This window comes from Danaus plexippus, chromosome 6 (assembly GCF_018135715.1).
Source record: "Danaus plexippus chromosome 6, MEX_DaPlex, whole genome shotgun sequence".
NCBI classification, from domain to species: Eukaryota; Metazoa; Arthropoda; class Insecta; order Lepidoptera; family Nymphalidae; genus Danaus; species Danaus plexippus.
Window position 1 is genome coordinate 929,914 of NC_083540.1, and position 24,429 is coordinate 954,342.

Consider the following 24,429-nt stretch of genomic DNA (forward strand, 5'->3'; position numbering starts at 1 on the left):
GTAATATTTAATTTCACAGACACTAAAATAATTGTAACATTTACATAATGAACAGTCCTAAGTGTCTTGCATTTTATAAACCTTATTCTTATTAATTTCAAATTGACATTGTTTTTTCTATTGGTTCATTACAAACCCATCAATTTTTCCCTTAAATATAATAAATATTTAGTGTAATTTTCGCTTATAAACTTCTTTTATAAGGCTAAATAACCTTTTTACTCTCAAGCGGCATCCAGACGAAATAATTTTAAATATGATCAAGAATTTTCACAGTACTTTTGTATTAAAACACCATTTATTGCTTTAAAAAAGGGTTTAACAAATACGATGCAAATCATACAGGGAAAGTGCTTTTAGCGTAAGTTTACTGAATTGAAAAATCTTTTGAGATTTTTATTTTGTTTCTTAATATTTCATAATGTGTTTTTTTTAAACAGGAATTTTGTTAGAAAACTTATCTTAATTATCACTCTTTATATATAATTTATAAACAATTTTTTTATAATTATAGCCAAAAATTGAATATAGAATTAATAATATTCGGAGTCATTATCTCAAACAGGAATGTGATATAACTAATTCAGTAAAATTTACAAATTCAATAATAAAATTAACAACTGTCATAAAAAGTTCCCGTATTAATAATGGCTTGTTCAGAATAACGTCTGTCATGTTTTCTGTACTAACATATTAATAATCAGTTTACGTTATCTGACTGTGAATGCCTGCAATAGTCACTTTACGTTCTCAACGTCCAGATGTCCGCTTTCACATGAAGATAAATGAATATTACAATACGTCGTACAATACACTGTACATACAATACAATATAATACAATACAAGTAACATACACGATGTGGTCTAGACTAAGAGGAGATTAACAACGTTGTATGACTAATAAATCGTGAAGTCTACATCCAGCGACAGTTTTGATGTCAAGAATTAACATTGTAAAATAATGTAAGCGGATATCATGAAAAATAAAACAATTATGAATAAAATTTGATATATATTTTGAAGCAAATAACTATGTTGTATTTAAATGCATTTGAAAATGTCATTATACTTTTACAGAAAAAGATTAATAGTGCTTTATATTAAAGCCACGTTATTATTTAAATCACTCCATCAAGTCAGATGTGATTTTTAAATTATTTAATAATAGAGGAAGTAATGAAAAACTAATGATTTCTTTTTTATAAAGTTATTGAGGGCACTACAATCAAATTTAGTAATAACGTCGAATATATTAATTTTATTTTTTGTGGATAATGTAAGCAAAGCTTGCCGCCACGTAGATATTTTAAAATAAAAATAATATTTTTCGGATTAACTACGCGAATTCTATTATAATAAAATAACGAAATTCGCGTAGTTAGTCCGAAAAATATTAGTTTTATTTTAATGAGTACTCGCGAAAGTCTTACATGTCATTAGATATTTTAATTTTTTAATGTCAAATTTCAAATTTAAGTTTTATTTCCTGAAATAACATATTTTAATAATTCTATAGGGAAAACCTTATTAATAATCAATCATAATATTAAAGGTTTAGTCGTATATACGAATAGTCCCCATTGCAAATCGCAACTTGTTTCCAACACTTATTAACTGGTAAAAGGAAGGTAGGTAGTTAAGTACAAATTAACCTTTTAATAATCCGGATATCGTCTCTTAGTTTAACCGTCTCTTGGTTTATATAATAAAACTGTTTCCTATTGATAGTGTATATATATTAATCTTATGAAACATTGCAATATCTTTAGTGTAGCGAAATTGAAATATTATTCGTGTTCTATATTTTCTCGATAAAACACCAAAAAGGTTTTAAGGGATAGAGAGGATCATATGAACCTATATGGTTTACGTCGTAAGTTGCGATACATTTCAATTTCACGCTATTTCCGCTATGAAGCTATCAAAACAAATCGAATCAGTGCAGACTAGTTTAAATTTATACTTAATTTTTTTTATTGTCATAAGAATTCTCATAAAAAATTAACGTATTTTTTAAAGTTCACCACTAAGTGGCCACCGTGATAGAATTAGATTGATAAGAATTTATACAACTTTGTCTATTGACAGATGAATCGGAATCGGCCACGAAATAATCGTTCGTGTTGAATTATTTATAGTAGACTCGGGAGGGGGAGCAACAGGTCGGCATTGTGTGCATGCGAGGAGGCAAGGGATGGTTAGGGTTGTCTCCTAAGATGGAGAGTACATGATGTATTGAGTTTAATGAGTCGAATGTGATACGGTAATGCGGATACTGACATGCGAGTTTCCTTGAGTTTTTCAATGGTATAAGTTCTTTGTAACGTCTACGTACATGGATGTCAAGGGTTTCAATAAAATATATACTTTCTATTGATAATAAACTGTATATATTAAGATATATAGACGAAAGTTATATTATATATGTGTTTAGTGTAAGTTATATTTGTTAAAATTTGTTTCCAACCCTAGTATAGTGGACGGTGCGCGGGCGCAGGCACAGGAATGTATTCTCTTGTTCGTTTTGGGAAGCGTCAGCACAGGTAGGCGCTCCACAGCCCCCCCTCGCACCTCCCACCCCCTTCGAGATCTGAATATATGTGATTATACTTCATATAATTAAAATCGGCTTAAATCAAATTAATATTAAAATCATAAAGGGTTCTTGGTGAAAATAATTTTGAGAAACGTTATCAACTATTACCTTTATCTATTTAATAGGTTTTTTCTGCAACTTGACTTGCTCTAAATTTGTATCTGGATTATATTTTTGTCTTTGAATGCCATATGTTAAAAATAAAATCACATACACTCGCACACAGCACACACGCATACACACACTTTGACATAAGGCTTGCTAACAACATAGACTCAGGAAAATGCACAGGTGCAAAATTAAGGATTTGATATAATTAATATCAGACTCAACTTAATTAAAATTATAATACCATCCTATCCCACTGCTGTAGGGAAGAGATTGCAAAATTTATATTTTACTAAAAAAAAAAAATAGAAGAAACACGTAGAACAAAACCTTGTTAAACTTTTGATGTTTTTCTTGAAAATGACTTTTTTGCCACAATTAAAGGCATCATATATATTGTTAAATTTCATGAGAATAGAGTTTAAGCAATATAAGGCATTGCCTTTTCTATTGGGGCAAGAACATAAAATATACATATTTGGTACGTGTATCGATTAAAATTACTGTGTGAAACATGTCCCCAAAATATTTTTAGTAAAAATTTCGCTATATAATTAACATTTATCTTTTATATAGTTAGTGTTTTGTTGTGAACGTTACGGTTATTTAACATAAATATTATTTGTTAATCAAATCAAATCAAATCAAATCAATGGACATTTAGCACCACATCGCGGTCATTAAAATAAGTGAGTTGTGGTTTTTAAAGTTATACAATGGTTAGTTTTTAATATTACATTTGGAAAACACGGTGTCAGTCATTCATATTAGTTATGACTTAAATATAAATTTGTAGCTACTAACTATTGAAGCCCGAGGCTTCGAATGCCCGATCGGTTTTCAAAAAGGTCTTTAAAATTTTTATGAATTTAAAGTAATTTCGACCTTTCTACTTACTTTTTAGTCTGTTTTGCACTACAATAGATATATATATTTTCTGTTATACTATTTTATTACTTGTCCAACAGAAACATTTGGTCGATTACCACAAGTTTACCAAATATTATTGCTGAAGTTAGTGCTAAGGCGTGTACTAATACTTATTTAATGAAATTTAACCTATTTAACGTGAAGATTCAAATATATAAAAAAAAAAACAACCAGAAAACCTGATAAAAATAGTTTACCTTAGAGGCTTTAACGTGTAGGCTTGAAACTTTGGCAACCATCTAGGATTCAAAATCTATAAGGTATGAATTTGGAAGATTATCGGTCTATACTCGCCAATATTACCAGAATGAGGTAAAATGAATTAAGGCACTCATAAAATAATTTATGTAAAAAATTTTTGAATACACATTTAAATAAAAATATGTTTTTGCGGATTAGGTAGGGGAAATTAATAAGTCAGTTTTAATATTATCCCACTAGTTTACAGTAACTGTGGACTCGGTCAGACGAAATGAAAGTTATATATATGGCATCTTGAGATAACTGCCGGTTATAGGAGTGAAACACAAGCATTAAATGCATTGAATAATTTATCAATGCTATATAAATGTACAGAATTTAATGGAGCTGCAAATTGTGTATGGAATGGGATCTAGGCTATAAAACGAGAATTTACAAGTACACTCTAATATGCAAGAAAGAAATTAAAAACTCTGCTGAGAAATTTCCAGCGACGTATAAGCGCACTTGTCGTTTATTTGCTACGAAATCATCAGGCTGTGTATCTTCTGTGCACTGAGAAAACTGTGAAAATAATAAAAAATGTCGTAGCGAATAAATATCTTGAGAGCCTTTTAATTATAGCCTTACCTATAATTATCTTGTGAAAGTAATAAACTTACGCGTCTCTCGAACATTATGTAGTAAACACGACTAACGGTAAGCGACTCGACCGCCTCCAGTCTGTTGCCATGCGTGCCTTTGACTCGACACTTTGAGATTTTATAATTATGTTTCATTTAAATAGCTTTAAAATTATAAATAAAAATATGTGTATCAAAATTGAAACGATTTTAAAGACACATCGGAGTTTTAAATAAATGTCAACATTATAATAGTTCTTGGAATAACTTTAACCGTTTGTCTGATTCATTATTTTAACACTTGAAGCAAATATAGCAATATCTTGACATTAAAAAGTTTAAATACTTTACGAATAATATCTTGAACGATAGTGTAGATATAGGCATTTAAAACATCTGTGATACAATTGTTCTTTTTTTTGTCTTTAGAATTTGGTTTTATGAAATCAATATTGCGATTATCATTTTATATCGTTTCAATTTCATAATAAAATGCTTCAATCGATTATACCCAATAAGTAATTCTTATGGAGAGAACTATGATAATAACGTTATGGCGATAAAACCGTATTTTATTTTGTAATAAATTTATTTACTTTAGATAAGTTTTAAACCGTTTTACTTCGTTTTTAAACGTTTAATAAATTTCTGGTTTAAAAATCTTATATATATTATACAGATATTATATATTAATTTTACCAGATCAAGGAGGTAGATGTTCATTAGGTGAGGAATATAAAGCGCTTTAAACTTTAAGTATATTAATATAAAAGGGTTAAGCTTCTTATGTCGGCTCAGAGTGGACCCATCGTTATTTTTTATTCGTTCGGAGGTCGGAGAGGAATTGGGGAAAACAAAAAGACCGCCTCTGGGAGCCCCATACAGGTCATAAATGTGAGACCACAAAAACACTGGCATTGAACCAGCCGCTTCATTACGAAATTGTTAATTTGAATATAGCTTCGGGGGACATCGAGTACTGTAAATAAAAAAAAAACATATATGGGAAGTTGAAATAATTTTATTCGCTTTATATGATTTAAAATATTTTTATTGATATAAACTGGGTTAACAAGCCACTCAATTTAAATACAAGTTTAATATTGTCATATATTCGTATGTTTGGTAGTCACACGGATAAGTCAACGCGACGGGCGAGTAAATCTGGTTGTTTGTTGTTAAAAAAACCGACTTTAAAGACGAACGTGTTCAATATTCGCCATTTTCATTTATAATATTTGCTTCTTATATTTAATGTTTATATTATTTATTTCAACAAAGGATGATTATTTTTAATGTGTGAGGAGAAATAAGGACACGTAATACCTTAGGTTATTGCATCCATTTTTTATACATCAAACATTTCACTTTCGAACAAATATAAATACGAATAATCCTACGTTTATTTCTGTTGTGTGTTTATATAAATTGAAGTAGTTTTGTACGAGAGGCTTTCGTCTAAAATAGAACCAATCAAAACGAAACCATTTTGATCACGTACACGGATACAAAGGCTTAGATACTTTTGTATGGAAATACAAAAATAAGTTATGCAAACAACGGCTTATGTTTCATTTACTTTTTTTCTGTTTATTTTACATCATAGCCATCTGAATGTCTTTATTAAATACTTTTATTATTATCTAATTATAGAATGAACAATGACAGATTTTAAGATTAATTTATAAAACGGTAAAACAGAAGACTTGGTCTGTTTGTTCTCCTAAACGAAAAACTAATCCATTGTATAAAAATTGTTAATGTTTTATCTTTTATGACCACATATACATTTACAAAATTTTATATATAAAGAAACAAAATGTGTGACGGAAAACGCGATTCAGCTTAACAAAAAACAATGTTGTGTTTTGTCTTTTATGAATAATATAAAAAATAATTCAATCCAATTAGGGTCATATACACTGTAAATACTCCACAGTCAGGGTCATACAAATTGCATGTTACCCTTCATAGCCGAGAGCTCTCAATGACGTTGCACACAATGGAAAAAATCTCTTTTATCTGTATAAAAACCTTTCCGAATCCGCGACATGTATTTGAAATTAAAATTGCGTTGAGCCTGGATGTTTATGGAAGGCCGATGCTTTAGATTTCGGTATGAAGTTAAGACGTAATCCTCGGTGAAATCGGTTCTGATTTACCTAAAGCGGATTTCATACGTTACTGTGCTCTCAGAGTATGCAGTGCCGACATTCTCATAATTTATAAAGCGGGTCTCACGTCATTCTGTGCTTGTAATCGAGTTTGTACACGACAAATACAAGTTCCACTTAAATATAATCCGAGCCGGATTAAAGATTTATTAACATTTGGAAGGCTCTCGTTGAATTGGAATATTTATGTTACAATGTCACGTCAACTGCTTTTAATTAGATAGTACTTTTGTTAATTTTTATTTATTGTCGTCTGACCTGATATATTTCAAGATATTAATTCTACAGTTTTATAGTTATTAAATGTCAAGTTAATTATAGTATATTTGACAATACAGTTAGTTTATTTTTTATGTATAAACAATCACCCTTGTCATATAAAACCGTATTTTATATTGCAGTCTAGATTTAATCGTTTCTGGCTAGTCGTTATGTTCGGGATTGATTTAAGAGCAGGCGGAGAAGACTTGCAATTATTGGATCTTTACGATTTAACTTAATTTTATACCATGTTTTAATAGGTATAGGATTTTATTAAATTATACAAAAGACTCTAAATATTTTTGTTGTAAAGAGAAAGCACGATTTTGTGCAGAGGTATATTAAAATTCATTTGATAATTATAGGAACGTGATGAGATAACTAAAAAAGAAGTGTAACAAATAAGATAAATATTCGATTGTAATGTCCGACAATACATTCGAATTCGTGTAGTTTCGAGCAAAAAATAATATCCTTAAAGTTAAAAACATGTCCAGAAACCTTTTAGTAATTTTAAAGATTTCAAATTAATTTTCACCAAGATGTATACGTAATTTATCAAACTTAATTCGACCATTTTAATGTACCTAATTCCATTTGTAACTTAAGGCACGTTTAACGTAAATACAAGGACTAAACCGACAAATCTTTATTTGGTTTAACTATTCGGATTTACTTATACGGAACCGAAGTGAATGCGAACGAAGCAGAATAAAATACAATGAACAGAAGTTCAAAAATAGCCTTCAAGAATATAAGGAGTAAAACCACGAGCACAATCCAGTGACAAAAGGAATACGAGCGTCGAGGGCGCCGATCGGAGATATTGAAATTAACAAGACATAGACATTCCTAAAGGTCACCGACGTCCCATGAAATAAATGCGAATAGCACAATTCGTTTTACAATACAGTTGCAATTTAAGGATGTCCCAAAAGTTTAATGATATATTTCCTCAAAATATCCAAAGAGGGACTGCTTATAACGCTATCATTTTCCTCTTTTCTTCCTCTCCACTCCTCTCTTCTCTCCTTGTCTTCCATCAACTGTTGTTTCTATGCCAAAAATTTAATATAATTCTCTTTTACTCTTTAAATTTAAAATTTGCAAGTTTATTTATCCTCTACAATATTAGTGATTTTTAAATTATGTGTTTTACTAATATAAAAGATACCGTGTTAATTTATACTTCTCGTCTTTATTTTTATGTCGCCATTTTTATTTCTTTTTGATATTTATATGTTTTAATTATTTTAGAATGCTGTTGTCTATTTCCATTCTATAGTCTCAATATTTTATCCGAACACTAAAGTCTTTGTTTACACATAAATGTACAGTCGGTGACATAAGTAATTTACGAAATTAATAAAATTGAATTATGTTGTATTCAGTGGAAAAATTCTGAGCAGTCTAATAAGTTCTAAGGAGTTAAAATGTAGTTTATATTTTTATAGTAAAAATTCAAATTTTAATAAATGTATGAACATATAAAATGTATTTACTTTATCACAAATAGTTATTGATAAAATAATGATATATAATATATTAATAAAATTCTGTCTAAATAGTATCCCTCGACCTAAGTGTACTTATTTCCATAGTCCCCTTCAATTACCCATTAACAAGTCTAATATATTTTGTAATGTGAGGTATTTTGCAGGCGACTGTACTTAGCGATTCGTGTTGTGGTCTCAAGAGATGTTTTGTTCGTTTTTGCTCGGTTCTCGGCGAATTGTGAATTAAGAAATTTCTTCTTTATATTTAGATATTTTATATATTTTTTGCGTTTGCCACCATATAGTTATCATTGGGGAACCAAATATTCTACAATTCTCTTTATTAGAATGTGTGGAAGTTGTTATATTATATCGCCGTTTGGTGCATTTCTCTTGTGTTTAAGTGACACTAAACTATGTGTATTCAAAATGCGTTTTCTTGTAGTTATTAAAATATGTATGAAATCGCATTCAGCTGCGATTGCTTAATAGTAAATAGCAATTATCTGAAATAAAATAAATAAAACCCGTTCATTGTGCGTTGCTATTTTATGTGATGCACATGTATTAAGTTCAGGCGACACACGTATGTATCCATATAAAGCCTCAGGCTTTCATCTCAAATACATATAGGAAGGATTTTAAAACTAACCACTACCTCTTTATCAATGTGGTCTGGTTTGGGGATCGCCAAAAGCCTCTTTTTTACAGTCTACCGATCAAAGGGTTGTAAGTTAAATCATCAGTATAGAGATAGTGTACTTAAGTATATCGGTAGTTTTTATCTAAATAGTATTTACAATGTTTTCATTATTCGTTATGGCATGTTACAGGGAATTGAAATGTTTAAAATATATACTGCTATAAAGGTTTTAGTTTTTTTTCACACTGTTCATGAAATATTTCGTATTAGAATCACATAGTTATGTTAAAAAAATAGTGATTAGTTATATATTCCAAATAGTTTTAGATAAAGCAGAGAAAATATTTTATTTGATTTGGAATAAATATTTTTTAATCTTTTACCGAAAATTTATATACAATTTTGTTTCTTCTTTTTTAGAGCATAACAATTTTTGACATAGCAAATTTTGTAGAACTTACATCAGTACACTACACCTGGAGCGGGATTGTTTTATGAGATTTTAGTTAATTTTAAGTTAAAAATTAATTTACAAATAATCTATAGTTAATTTGATTCTTTTGTCAAGGAAACAAAGTTTTTTTTATTTAATTTTCATTATGCATATAAGATCTTTTTTCTATCTATTCTACCTCTCTATTCGGAACTTATTATAAAACAATTCTAGCTTTCATCTCTTGCTCTGACTAGAATGTGTCGGTTATCATATAAAGTAGTCAAGGTAATTTCTGAGATCCAAGATTGAAGTTGGGTACGGGGTTAATTTGCATTACATTAAAATCAGTTCATCCGTTAAATCGTAACAGATAGACAGACGGACAGAATTACTTTTCTTTTCACATTATGATCATTCTTAACATACATTGATTAATGTTGTGAAACACAAAAAACAACTGTAACAGCTCTTTCAGCTCAATGTATTTGTAAATGTAGTATATTAAGGTAGAATAACATAGCACTTACCCGTTAAATAATATTTGAAATGTATGTATGAAGAAAATGCTTTGAATCATAATATGTGCTAATTCATCATCCTTTCTCAGGTTTCAACGAGATGTGAGATGTTTTGGAGTTTAGTTAAAAGGTTCTATATTACTAGTATGTGGAACTAGATATTTTCAGAGCAAGCTCTTAGTTTTGTTTACTGTTTATAATCTAACAAATTTTCTATTCCCCCATATATATTTTGCATCTCTTGTTTATTTGCGTTAAATTGTTTTGAAATGGGTTTGTTGTGTTGAGATCTGTTGAAGTATAATTGTATTCTAATTTGAAACGAGATTCAAGACAAAACACTTTAAGATTTTTCAAGATATACGTTCAGTTATAAAGTTTTTGAATCGTCCAATACGTCTTCATAGTAGACGACCTTGGAACGAGCGACATCGAAACTGTCGCTGGTTGGGCGCTGATACAGAATCACTCTGAGACTACTCTTTATATTTCTTCATTACTCTTTTGAATGGTTTATCTTTCCTGATAAATCCCGAAAGAGAAAACAAAAAAAAAGAAAATAGGTGCATAGTCTGCGGGCACGTGTTTCTGAAGCGGTTCAAATCGTTAATGATAGTCCGAAGCCCAAGCCCGAGACCATAACGCACAGGTCACGGCCGTCCATATCAGATACTGAAGCTATTTATCATCTTCTTCACATTTTATTACTATAATTTTGTATTGAATTCTATATTATCCCGCATGTCGGTTTGATAGAACTTGCACTTGTCTATTTTGTATAAGATAATACACTAATTTAATGGATGCCTAAGTTATAACCATTTTATTTTGTGTTCATTTCGACAGTGAAACTCGTGTAATATGACAATATAAGACTGAATAAAACTAAGATTTTCGGAAATTTCAGATAGGTATGTCGGAAGCGTGTGTCGGAAGTTTTAAAATGATTAAAAATGCGTATTATATGCGAAAATCATAGTTCAATTTAACTGAATACACGCGAATAATTAATATAACACCAAACAATCATCATAAAGAGGTTTTATTCCATACTATTTTTTAAATTTCTAGATCTATACCTGTCAGAAAGGTTGTATCACTAACAAATTTTTTAAAGCGTTTTGTTACAACGACCTACAAGATGAGTCCTAACTTAATAAGACGAGCGTAAACTAGCAATAAATTATTATAGTTCATATAAGCTCCATATATACGCAAGACAAACAAATATACATATCGCACTCACAAAGGAATTAAGACACCTATTTATGTCACGCAGGTTTATGAATACGTGTAAGTAAGTATTTCGATTCCAATTTAAAATCTCATTTATATCTAGCTGCAGGGCAGGAGGCTGTGTGTGACGTGATGACTTGGAGAGGTTTAGAGTTATGTATGTATATATATAATATAAGTGAGGGTAAATACGAACCTTCGTTAGGGCTCCGTCGCGACTGTCTCTTCAGTCAGCTTTGTATTCCATGTATTAAACGAAGCATGAAGAACAATCAGACAGTTCACATATTTATGTTATATGTTATCGCAGGTTGTTATACATATTAAATATAAGAATTGCTATTCAACTGACACGAAGAATGTTATTGATGTCATGGTAACTCTTAAATAAAAATATCTCCGGAAGAGCCATGAAGCCATTTTAAGGCGTTGTAGAAATTGAATCTTGCGTACAAAGCCGGCTTCAGAACAATCTTGTTTCAAGGAACTTAAGTGAAAAATAAAGAACACGGCGAAGAAAGCGTTGCTTTTAAAACATAGACGAACATAAACAGCACTCTTTTATAGACACTTCCCGATGAAGATTTTAAACTTTCATACCGACTTGCTCTGATTTAACAAATAATAAATTAATATCTCTTTGCTCAGAATATTATATTTAAAATTTTGCTAAAAGAAATTTAGGGTCAGAATATGCGAAATAGGTTTATTCTATACTTCATGAATAATCATTGAATATTGAAGGTATATTATCAATTAGATGCTTTTAAAATCTACCTGTTACTGGCTTTACAGTACGGTGTAAAGATTTTGGGGTAAATTGAAGGCAGTAAATGAATAATCTGTACGATAAACAATGAAACCTATTCCCTGGAGAATAAAGTTGGAAATAGAAAAGCAGCAACAAATCGGCTTTAAAAGCCATGTTCATATTATCTAAAGCGAATCAAGATTACATTTTTCTCTTCATAAAGATTCTGTGGAGGAGGCATTTAGTATTGTACTTTCAATACAAAGTACCTATAGATAGCTATTGTGGGTAGGTAACCCGTTAGACTAGCCAACCTAACATTTGATCGAGATAAGAAAGAGACTATTTCGTGACTACACGATATCATACATAGAATATCTATCGGTAATGGAGGCTGTGTAGCGAGAAATAAGTATCTAAATTAACACATATATTTTGTATATAAATATTAAGTTGATAAAATTTAACCAGTTTGATGATGTAATGGAGTTTTTGCAAAATCTATCAGTTACGAATTCCGTTCCTAAAATAAGCAATAAATTTAAAAGATAAGTATGATTAATGTTTTTATTAGCGTTCTTAACAAAATATATTTTAAACGTTCAAATGTAGGAGTGTATTGGTCGTTTATATGAAGAATAAACATAAAGATGTTTTACTATAAAAATCTCTAGGATAAAAAAACAAGAAGAATTTTATTTGAAAGACTCCCTGAAAAAACCAAGACGCAACTAACAGTCTTGAGACAATGGATACAGAAATTTATTTAAAGGTACAAAATATTAAACATATGATAGTGACGTGAAGGCATATCATGAAATTGTTAGAGAAAAAAAAACAAAACTAAATTTATAGACGTATATCAAATGTAACAGCGATAGACACCGTGTAATCTCAGGGCTGGCAATGAAGCATGGACTTGAGGGTAACTAGCTGCGGGTGAGATTATCTCGACGGGTATTGTGCGTAACTCAAGACCTTATAGGCCTTTATCGGCTGCGGGAACACAACAACGTTAACATTCTGCTATATAAAAGATATTACAAATAACTTCACATATTCATTGATAGCATCTTCATCAAGTAGTATCTGCAGTTGCCCCATGGCAAACCTATAATGTTGACGGAATTCAATTTCCTCCGATTATAATTAATGATTAGCGAGACAATCAAAATATATACCGGATGTAATTTCGACTTGTCGTAAGCAAAGATCAACGGACCTTTGATAATTTAAAGACTTTGAATAATTAAGTTTTCGTAGCACAGTTTGCTGTTTGTTTTGTGAAATATAATATAATTACCATTAAAAATGTAATGATACGTTCGTTTATTGAAATTCTACTGAAGAATTTAGCCATGAAATTGTATGGAATAAAAGAATTTATACAGCATCCGTCCTTAAAAGGGAATATTCCCAAAGGACATTGACACTTACATTTCCTATCAATAAAACCGCAGTTGGAAGTTGTCTTGAATATTTATTCAAACGTTTAAAACGATAGTATTTTTCCTTTTATTGCTAAAATGGCAGGGATAGTTGGAAAAATTTTTACATAACAGAAGTTGTAGGTAATATGTTGAAAAATTAAATGAAAACTTTTGAATTAACCGATTTTTTCAAAGCGGGTAATAATAAATCTATACACATTTATTATGTGTGGTTCATTTTATACTTTTAATATACTATATATTAATCTATTATATCCCCTTATCACAGAAAACATAGAACGACGAACGACATATTCTATTTCAGATTGTTTAAACAAATCTTAAATTTTATTTTCGTTAAAATATTATTGGACAATAAAAAAAATATTATTGTTAATTGGTCGATTTATTTTATTAATTTTTTTAATTATTGTGTTTAAATTATTGATGTACATACTAAAAAATTTAAGTGAATTCATTGTTTTTATCGATTTATCCGATTAAAATAAGATTTACAGAAAATTAAACAAAGTTTCCGAGGTCGTCATCTTGATCCGATAAATCCGGAATGATATTGATCGATCATATTCTAAAGCAAAATTTACAAATTGTTTTTTAATTTACAAACGCAAGGTGGATGAAAAAAAGATACCATTCCTACTCCGAAATCCTTTAAGTCCAAATGGTTTGATAAAATCACTTTGAATAATCGAGTCACGGAGTTGTATCGTATAATTTATTACATGTAATCTAATTCAAAGGGGTCATTGACTTGGACCTGTTTGGCGTCTAACCAACTTGGACGTACTTGTAGATCGTTGGCTATTGCTTATAGAGTAAGCAATACTACGACTGACCGAAAACGAGCTGAGGGAAATTTCTACTGTCTGATATTTAAAGGTATTATATATAGATTTTATTTCTGTTTACGAACATTTTGTTTGTGTACATACATGCGTAATAAATATAGTAATAACGCTGTAAAGCAATACAAAGGCAAAGCCGCGGGCAATAACTAGTTATTATGAAGACAGCAGAATCGCCAACGCTTCACTATTAACCGTTCAACATTAAAATTAAATTGCCCGTCAATGTTTATCGTCCATAATTCTATAATAACAAACTGTAATCTGTTTTGTATTTACATGTGTATAATTTTTGAGAATGACTTTTTTATACTCGTTCAGTAAACATGTTGTTATAAGTGAAAGTTTTGATATTAGACGGTTTTATCCTCATTATTCAGTGACTTTAAGCTGATGGTAAGATGTTATTATCCTATTCGAACGTATTTCTGGCTGGATGATTGAATAAAGGACTTAATAGAATGAGACTTAAAGTGCTAATGGATGGGAACATGTTTTTTTCTTATACAATACATATAAGTGTTTAGATTTTAAGGTGCAATCGAGATATACACGGGTTGAAAACTTAAATAACTACTGAACGCAATTTTAGCGAAATACTGTTTCCAGCTAATCAAGATTCAGTCGTAAACATGGCAGGGAACTCGTTCTTTATAAATGTTAATACATTTTAATAAAAATGACAGCTAATCTTGTGAAGAATGCAATTATACAGTTGTTATTTTCTCGTATGATCTTAAAAGGACACGTCGGTGTGAGACGAGCTCCGTTCTTATTTGGTAAGTTATTCAGCTATGCTTCTTATCAAATACTTACTTATATTTTAATTACTGTTTTGTGACTGTCATTCCGCGCTATAAACATCTATACAGACAACTATATACATTTTATTATACATATATAGCGTAAACAATAGTACACACTATATGCTTTTTATGGATTATGATTGATATTTGTTTTTGCATGATATATATTCATTTAGTTATATTGTGTTTGTGTTAATCAAAAGCAGTTGTTGCCTGGCGGGGAGTCTTACAGAGCGAAATGCTGTGGAATGTTGATTTGTTATGTATTTATAACAATAGTATTAAATTATTCATATCACGAGAGACATTACCGTGTCAGTGTGAGGTTAATCAAGTTACACTGGTTGTTAACGTTAAATATTAGTAACGATAGAGAGAAATATAGAATAACCTGGTAAAGAAAACGAGCAACAAACCCTTATTTAAGGTTATAAAATAACAAAGTAAACTTTGGACGTAAAAAGTAAAAAGATGGTTACTGTAAAGACAGCACCTTTCAGCTATTAATTACCGCCCACGGTGCAGCCTAGCTTAGGATTAGTCAGTGCTGCCTACGCTCCATTGTATGCAGACGCTTTGAGAAAGTACGATGTATTAAAGTAAATTACTAAGTAATTTATTATTTCCGTCCAGATTTATATACGATGAGTTAAACATTGATGAAATAAACTTCCGATGAGAAAGTCTACTAAATCTATTGGTATAATGTGAACGATTAAAAATTTAGTTATAATGTTCAATTACTTTATGCTAGCATTAATGTAAAGCTGTAACCGTAGAGTATACAATATATTTGTGTTATATTTCCATTTAATATTTCGGCGACAAAATAATAGAACGTTTTTTTTTATTTCAATTCAAAAGTGAAATGAAAACCTAATTAAAAATAATAGGAATACGTGAAGATTGAGTTGTTCCTTCTATTTGTTCATAGACGTGAGTATAGTTACGAAACTTGAACGGCTTTGTGTTTTAGGGTTCCGTTGCAAAGTTTAAACTAACTAAATTATTTTTTTACAACTTACTTATGTATACATTACTTTAAATTTTTGTAATTCGATCCGAATTAACTATTATCGCGTTTCCGATTATATAATTAAAGTAATATATATAAATATGTATATATAATATAAATCCTTTAACCGGTTTTAAATAATTAGGTATTTTGTATTTAAATAATTTCCGAACGTGTAAGTTATTATCCGGATATATTCAGATCCCTGGTAATGTTTGAATCCAGCCCTCGTGGTGAGTGTAGCGTGTCATTACACCAAACCCAGCTCGCGTGACGCGTTAGCGGGGAGACAATTAGGAGCTCATTTTGTTTTTAGAATATTTGATGAGGAATATTTTGAATTTAATGTTTATCTTGCGTTAGATCGTATCATCTCCGATTCAACGATATATTTGTGCGAATAAAATTTAGAATTTTACCTCATTGATATCGAATCTCGTATCTTGTATTTCAAACATATGTTTTCTTAGAATTTTTAATCTTTTTATATTTTTTTTAAATTTATATGTGGGCCGATTTATTATATGATAGTTTTTATTTTATAGTTTTTATTTTTATAATATAAATAAATTTAAATCGCTTTAACAGCAGAGGAATTACCATAAATTTAAAGCAAAACTGTCCTCTAATTAATGAAGTACTTTAAAAAGGTCAGTTTGCAAAATGGGGGCCATTTAAGTTTCAAATTACCGATTTTAGTTTTAAACCCACATCCTTTCACAGTTTGTAACAGCATTTCGTCTCTTTGACATTTACCATGCGTAGGAAATTGGATATCAATTTGGATTTGGTTCGTAATGAAAGTTGGAAGTGAAGTCGTGACTTTAAAAGGAATACCTGATGTTTAATTTAATTATGCACCAAAAAGAACATTTCCCGCTATTTTGAAGAATTCATAGAGTTAAGAGGATGTCTTTTTAAACTTTATCTATAGTGAATAAGCTAAATATTTTACGACACAGCTTATATTACAATATTTTATCTATAATTTAACGTGTCATATGTCATAATAAATTTTTGTTTGAAATAAATATAATATGGAATCTAGACAACATTATTTTAACAATTTAAATGTTCTAAGCGCGTAGTGAATCGAATAATATATTTCTGTTTTATAGTCTGTGTCTTTGTAAATAAATCCTATTTCTGTCTTTCTAAATTAAGATCTTTGTCATTTTGAAAACGGCGGCAGTCTTATACAACGTACATGTAGTGATTTTTAACTGAAATAATTACTAATCAACATGTGTAAATTCTAGTAATGTGTGTGGTATAATATTATAAATAATTTGAGGAATAACGAAATGTTAATGAATCTTAGACCATTTTAATAAATGTCTTTTCATATGAAAGGTTTAAATGAAGGCTTTTATATAAAACGTATGATTTAAACCGTTGTGATAATTTGTTTCTACTATATTTTTTTATACGTCTACTATAATATTTTACTTATTTACCTGCGATTCATTCAAGAAAAGATTTATTTGATACAAAACATATTTTATAGCGTCAATTTAAAACGTGTACCCTTATTGTACGAAGTTTGAGTGTAAATCATGTGTGGGAGAGGACAGTTTTAGGACTCCACCTAAACAGATTCAAACAAAACTATTGTTGTCATATCCAACTGTCCTGTTTGTCATAGGTTTCTAATTTCTATGGCAAATAGAATAGAATTTACACATAAATGACACTATGTCTTGAAATTATGTCTGGAAACATAGTTAAAGTTTTGTTGATACATGTTTTTAAACGTATCAATGAATGTATTTAATTCAAAACTTTCAAAATAGCATTTCTTGCTTTCTGTTTGTAATATCTATTTTTTTATTATTATTGTCCGTCGAATCATAGAATTATATTTTTTTTTAAATATAAATGGAAACGTCATATTATTTCCAAATGTGAAAAGTTTGTCTATGTCAGTCACTTTTTCTTTCTTTAATAAACTCACATGGCATAATCTGTAAAGATTAATTTTACAGAGTATTAGACTGTCAAATTTTAGGGCTGTATTTTATTTATATACATATATAAAAATTTATAAAGTAGATGTATATTTACAATAATTATTGATCTGTAAATATTTCTGAACGTGTTGTGAGCTGATCGTTTTAGGTAACAGCGGTTGCTTTGTGTAACGGCTATCGTGGCCTTGCTCGGTCACTCGATACCTACTCCTTAGGGTTGTCAGCATTAATGATTATATTAAACATCAATCCTCAATATTTAATATCATACGAACTATTCTAAGTTTTGAAATACATTACATAACTTAAATTAAACGAGATGACAATGTCTTTTTATATGTATAGAATTGGTTATGATAATATTTATAATTTAGATATCACTCGCCAGCCCTGTGGATTGTCTGCTGATGACGTATTAGCCGCAGACAAAGCGTGTATGTAAAAAATATAGATTTCAAGTTTTTGTTTTCGATTCAGCAGTGATTTGTTATTTAGTTTTATTTGATTGTTTTAATTTCGAAAAAACTTATATTATTAAATTAACAGGACGTTTAACTAGTTTTAGTTTAAATATTATAAAGGAAGCCGGGTACGTTTAATGAAATTAATTGGTTCCACCTAGGAATGGAAGATAAGGATGATAAAAAACCTATTTGATGTTTTTTTTTAAACATTTTATTGAAAATATTTGCGACAGTAACCATGTTTAAAACCGGAACACTTCCATCATTTTACACCATACTTTCACAGTTTCAATACTCTTTTAATTCTTGTAATTTTTTATATAAAGGATCCTATACATAAATACCCAGTTTCTACATGAAATCTTCTTTGAATGTATAACAATATAAAGCTTGGTGTATATAATATATGATTACAGTACCGAGCTATACAAAAACGTTAATTCGTACATTTTGCTCGGTCACAAATTGCTCGCCACGATTGCCCTGTGAACCCCACGTCGCTTACCGTTACAGACCTAACATTTCCTAACACTATCTTCAAGTTTATATTTGCGTTATGGCTTGATGTGGATGATTTAATGCTTATCTTATAATTATAGTATTGTTCGCAAGAAGTTAAATCAAAATCCAACTAATATTATAATCGGAAACCGAGCCGTGTGCAGAAACTAATTCAATTAAAAACTTTCCTTTTATGAACTTTGTTTGCTTAAAATTTATGTTGGAATATAAATAACAGCTTTGTGCTTGAATATTTCTTGGTGAACATTTTATTTATCTGCAATATATATTTGCCGACATGTTGTTCAAATCACCAGTGTATCTAGATCTTCGTTTTTCTGGACTTTCTCTATAACCAAGTGCATATCACTTACACGCATTGGTTCTTACTGTGGTCACAACGGAGTTTGTTATTTGTTTTATTCAAATAACAATTAATATAATTACATTTAATTGATTTTTTATAATACATATATTTTTTAAATTCTCTTCGTCATAAAGTTAAAGTCATATCCAAATATTTTGTTTTGTAAGTCCTAATTTAATTTCCCGCCATAAGATCAGATTTTATTTTTATTTGTTTAAATACTTGACTTGTCCATGCACTTCTTTCCACGAAATACGGTTCATCGACCTTTTTAACAACAATCTGTGTTTTTGTTCTCGACTAACTCGTTAAATTAAAGGGTGTAAAATAATTATTTTTAATTAATAGTATATTATTAATATAAATGCAGTCATTCTAAACTTTGAGACCGTAATCTTTTATATTGCTATCATTGAGAAGTTGAAGGCTTTATGTAAGGAATAGCTTATAGCCTATATAATAAATCCTATACAATAAATGTGTAAGGAACATATGATTTTATTGCTATATAGATATTATTTCGTACCATAGTTTTTTGACCTCACTGGAATGCTGTGACGCTTACGTATTTTGACGGTCTCGAGCGCAGCAAATCGTTTTTCGTGCGAAATTTTATAACAATGCCGTCTTAGCGATAAACTCAACACGTACTCAACTTTTTGTTTCACATATTCAGCTCTGGTTTTAGATTATTACGTTAAGGTTCTACTGTTTCATGTAATGTCCTGAACATTAGTTTGTTGGTGAATATTATAATTTAAATCTAATTATCGCAATTTAATTAAGAGTAATCGTATACCTACATATAATAAGGCAGTAAAAATCGAATGTCTGTACATTAAATTTTTTTCCAAAAAACTGATAGGAAGCAATTGAAGAAGAGTCATAGAAACCAAAAAAATAATTTTTGGAATTTTTGTTTGTCTGTCTGTCTGGTACGTTATAACTTCAAAACTACTCAACGGATTTGAACGCGGTTTTCACAGTTGGATTACATATAATTAGGAGCATTGTCAAAACTTTGTTTCGTCACATCGGTTAAGGAAAAAGAAGTTATGGTCATTTTTAAGTTTGATATATATATGGTTATGCGAAAAGCGACCAACACGCGGGCGGAGCCCCGCGCAACAGCTAGTCGTAAATACATTTCAAATTTCGAGCACACAATGAATCTAATACTTTTGTTAGGACTGTTCGGAATGAAATGAAAACATTTATAAGTATAAAAATAAACGACTCGCAGTCTGATTGTTCTCTTCTAATTTGGTTTTAGCGAATCATCGTTTCTAAAATATCTCTGTAAAGAATGTTTTCTACGTAAACCATTATTGATTTCGTCAAAACATATTTAATAATAAAGATGGAAGTAAAAAAATAATAAATTAAATAGCTTCCATCAAATATTATAAAATTTAAGATATCGTTATTTTTCAAGCTTTTTGTTTTAGTTCCATTTGTTATATAAGTCTGAGAAAATGTTTATTATTACAGCATAACAAGCTAACATAAACATTGTTGCAAATCAAGCAGGTTAAAATTTTGATGAAATAAATTACAAAATATTAGGTACATAAAAAATTATAAGTTGTTTTTATTAAATTGAATGCAGCGACAAGATTTTAAACGTACGAACGGTACGATTATGTCAGTGACAAGTTTTTGCCAAATTGGTAACTTTCAGACCGGTCGAAAGGTCAACAACTCAGCCAGACGTGGACCCTTTAAAAATATAAGAAGCTAGATAATATTAAAGCGCGTTTTGTCTAAGTTGCTATAAAATGCCCGGCGTGATTTACTACCGTCACTTTAACCGATATGTCGTCGTCTGGAGACCGAGTAATAACAGCGAATTAATATTGCCTAGGTAGATTTTTCCTATTTTTGTCGAATATTTTAGTTGGGCGTGGCTTACCACGAGACTAAACTATAAATTAATATTAATGGACACTATGAAATCATAATATTTTTTAAATTTAGATAATTACATCATCAACATTATTATGTATTTTATTTGATTGTTCCTAAAGGTGTTGATATATCAATAAGTTAAGCACTATAAACCGAATGACTTTAAAATAATTAATTTTAGTTCAAACCCAGGGTCGAGAGTCTCACGCAGTCCTGATCACAATTTGCATGTTTTAATAAAGCTACCATTTTAATGGCAGCCGCTACGGTTATCTAGCTTAATTGGAACACCTAGCTTCTGACCTCTCGAACGATAAACCAACTCGAGAAACCAACCGTTATATGATAGCTATTAAATTGCTAAGGAGAACGAAATGCGTGTTAACCTCGTCTCAAGCGGATAGCTTTTTACCTTTTAAAAGTTGTATATTTAAAAAATATCTTCTAATATTTTATTTCAACGATAAAAAATAATAATCGATAAACTCATTTTGGTATCGATACACAATTTCCAGTTTTAAAATTACAAGGGAAAATTGTGATAAAATAAATGATTCAAGTCCCGAAATGTCAGAACAAAATGGCGTCTTTTAAGGCTATTGTCACATTCCTTGCCTTGTATGGAAAGCTTTCCAGTAACGACTTGCTAAGAAATGTGGAGGCTGCGCCTTCCCAGATAAGCATTGCAATGTTAAATTTGCATGAACAGATATTGGACAAAGAATATTTAAATAACTTTGTCTGTATAGTTTTAACTGTGCCAAATCACGAGATGTCTCTCAGAGAACGAATGACTTAATATTTTGTACTATTAAACAAAATTTGAAAGTTATTTAATACAATTAAAACAAGTATAGGAATAAAGGTAGCTATCACATTAAAAAATAACTTTTATTATTTCTCGAGGGGTTTTGAACTTTTCTTATATATATTTTTTATGTCAGGTGGTTATTTAGAGCATATATTTATTGTCAGTTTAGCATTAATTTATTCTGTGGTATCACGTCTGGAACAGCATAATAAGTGTTCACCGACACAGCCGTCACGTGTTCCAGCTATTAAGGAACATTACACTGCCATCTTAACTCTATTTATAGATTACGCGTAAAAATAGACCCACTATATTTTTATTATATTAATTTAAGAGGAAGACATATCATGGAGTATCTCGTCCGTTCATATATTTTTTAATGAGATATGTCTGTTAAAATTAATCAAATCCGAGAGAGTGTCTGGAGCTTAAGTTGCCCGGAGTAACATTTGATCGTTAATTAAACTTTAAGTAATGACTTAAAGCATGCAGGAATCGAGATCTTGAAGGTACGTAATTAGTTGTGGAGCTTTGTTGAGAGATTTCTAACTTACGTCCGCTTAGTAGATGAAAATATGAATAACAACAATTATATTACTAAAGGACTAGGAGTTAAAGGGAACATTTCATGCAATTTTTTTATATAACCATATCTTTCTTATGGATCACACTGAAACACAATTTTGAATCCTAAAATCATAATTCAACGGAATTTATATTATTTTCATATATGTGAGGACCTCCGTTTTATTTAAATCCTACCTACCCTTAAATTTGTCTGCCGTCGCTTCTTGCCTTGGTCCATTTTTCTAGCAATACCAAATATATAATTTTATTTTTTCAGAACACATCTTGAATTCCACCGGCGTATTGTGTTCAAGAAAAGTTCAATACAAAAATCCGATATTCAATGGAAATTGACGCTATTATCGATTCTCGACGGTTAACTTTGAAAATTTTAAATAAACATTATTACCTATAAAGAAGCGCTGGTGTTTTGGCGAAACTGACGTCACGGCCTTCTCACAGTCTTTATAGTGTTGGGTCAATGGCCGATGCAGATGCGTTGGTTCACATGTAGCGTTACAACCTCCCACGTGTAGACCCGAGGGATAAGATAAAGCGGGAAATGGTAACCGTTCTAGAAGAATAAATTACATTTTTAAATATAAAATTTGCATTGTAACCTTCTTTGTGACAAGTGATTTATTGTTAAATCATAAACATAAATTAATTATTATTTAAACGGACTTAAATGAAGAATGTATTTTAATTCTTTTCCAAGAAGTCCGTTGTCCGTTATGTTCGAGATAAAAAAAAAACCGCAAATTAACTCATGAGCAATTATAAATATTAAGTCATTGAATGCTCGTACCTAAGGAAGTGAATGTTGGTTCAAAGAAATATTATTTATCCTTAAATACCAACGCTTTAAAACACTGACATACATACTACTATGAATCGTGCAATTCAAAGGACTCGAGTACATTTAAAATGATTTAGAGCGATCTATCGAACAATTTGTACTTATAACAAATGTCAATAAAATGTGTAATATGATTTATCGAAAACAAAGAATTCGTGTCATCTATCGATGTTTTGTTAATACTCACGTCACTAAACTCCCAAAATATTTACAGTCTGGGGTCAATAGACGATACAAATGAGTTCATTAGTTAAAATATATTTTAAATACTGCTGTGCAGTTTTAGGTTACGGTAGTCATTGTTTAACTTACGTAATACGAAAGATATTATTAGGAAGAAAAAGTACCTTTATAATAAAAAAAATGAGATGAACGATTTTTATACGACCGTGGAATCCGTTCTAGGCATAATACTTTTTTTCCATGTATAAGTTTAACTTTAATTTCATTATCTTCTTAAGCATAATATTTTTCATGCTATCTTTGGTGTCTGTAGTAAAAGCAATAGTTTAATGGAATGTATATGTAAGTATAAGCATTCATTCATTAATTTCCTGCATTTATTATCTGGAAATACAACATACGTACATTGAATATGACATCATGAGCAATACCTGGCGCTAACTAGATGAATAAACACGCCATCCGGAAAATAAGACTGACGCAAATATAGCGATTATAACTTCTGTTTACTCAGAATTGTTGTACAGAGGATATTATTTACTTATATTTACAATTATTGATACAAATAATGAATCTAGAAAAGCTACCGTTCTGGTCAACGAATTTTGTGTAAAATACATACATACATTTATTGTCTATCTATTTATTGTTTATTTATATATGTATAATGATTTTTATTGAACAAGATTTAGCATATATCTATTAAAG

At 29.9% G+C, this 24,429-nt stretch overlaps 1 long non-coding RNA gene across 3 annotated transcripts in view; it reads right to left on the bottom strand.

Moving 5' to 3' along the window:
- The window catches only part of LOC116779095 (uncharacterized), a 42,831-nt gene that overhangs the window by 14,494 nt on the left and 3,908 nt on the right, over positions 1-24,429 (bottom strand). For all 3 annotated transcript variants that reach the window (XR_009753967.1, XR_009753968.1, XR_009753966.1), the window contains exon 2: positions 23,089-23,253. This is a non-coding gene — a long non-coding RNA (uncharacterized LOC116779095). The remainder of the gene's footprint in view (positions 1-23,088; positions 23,254-24,429) is intronic.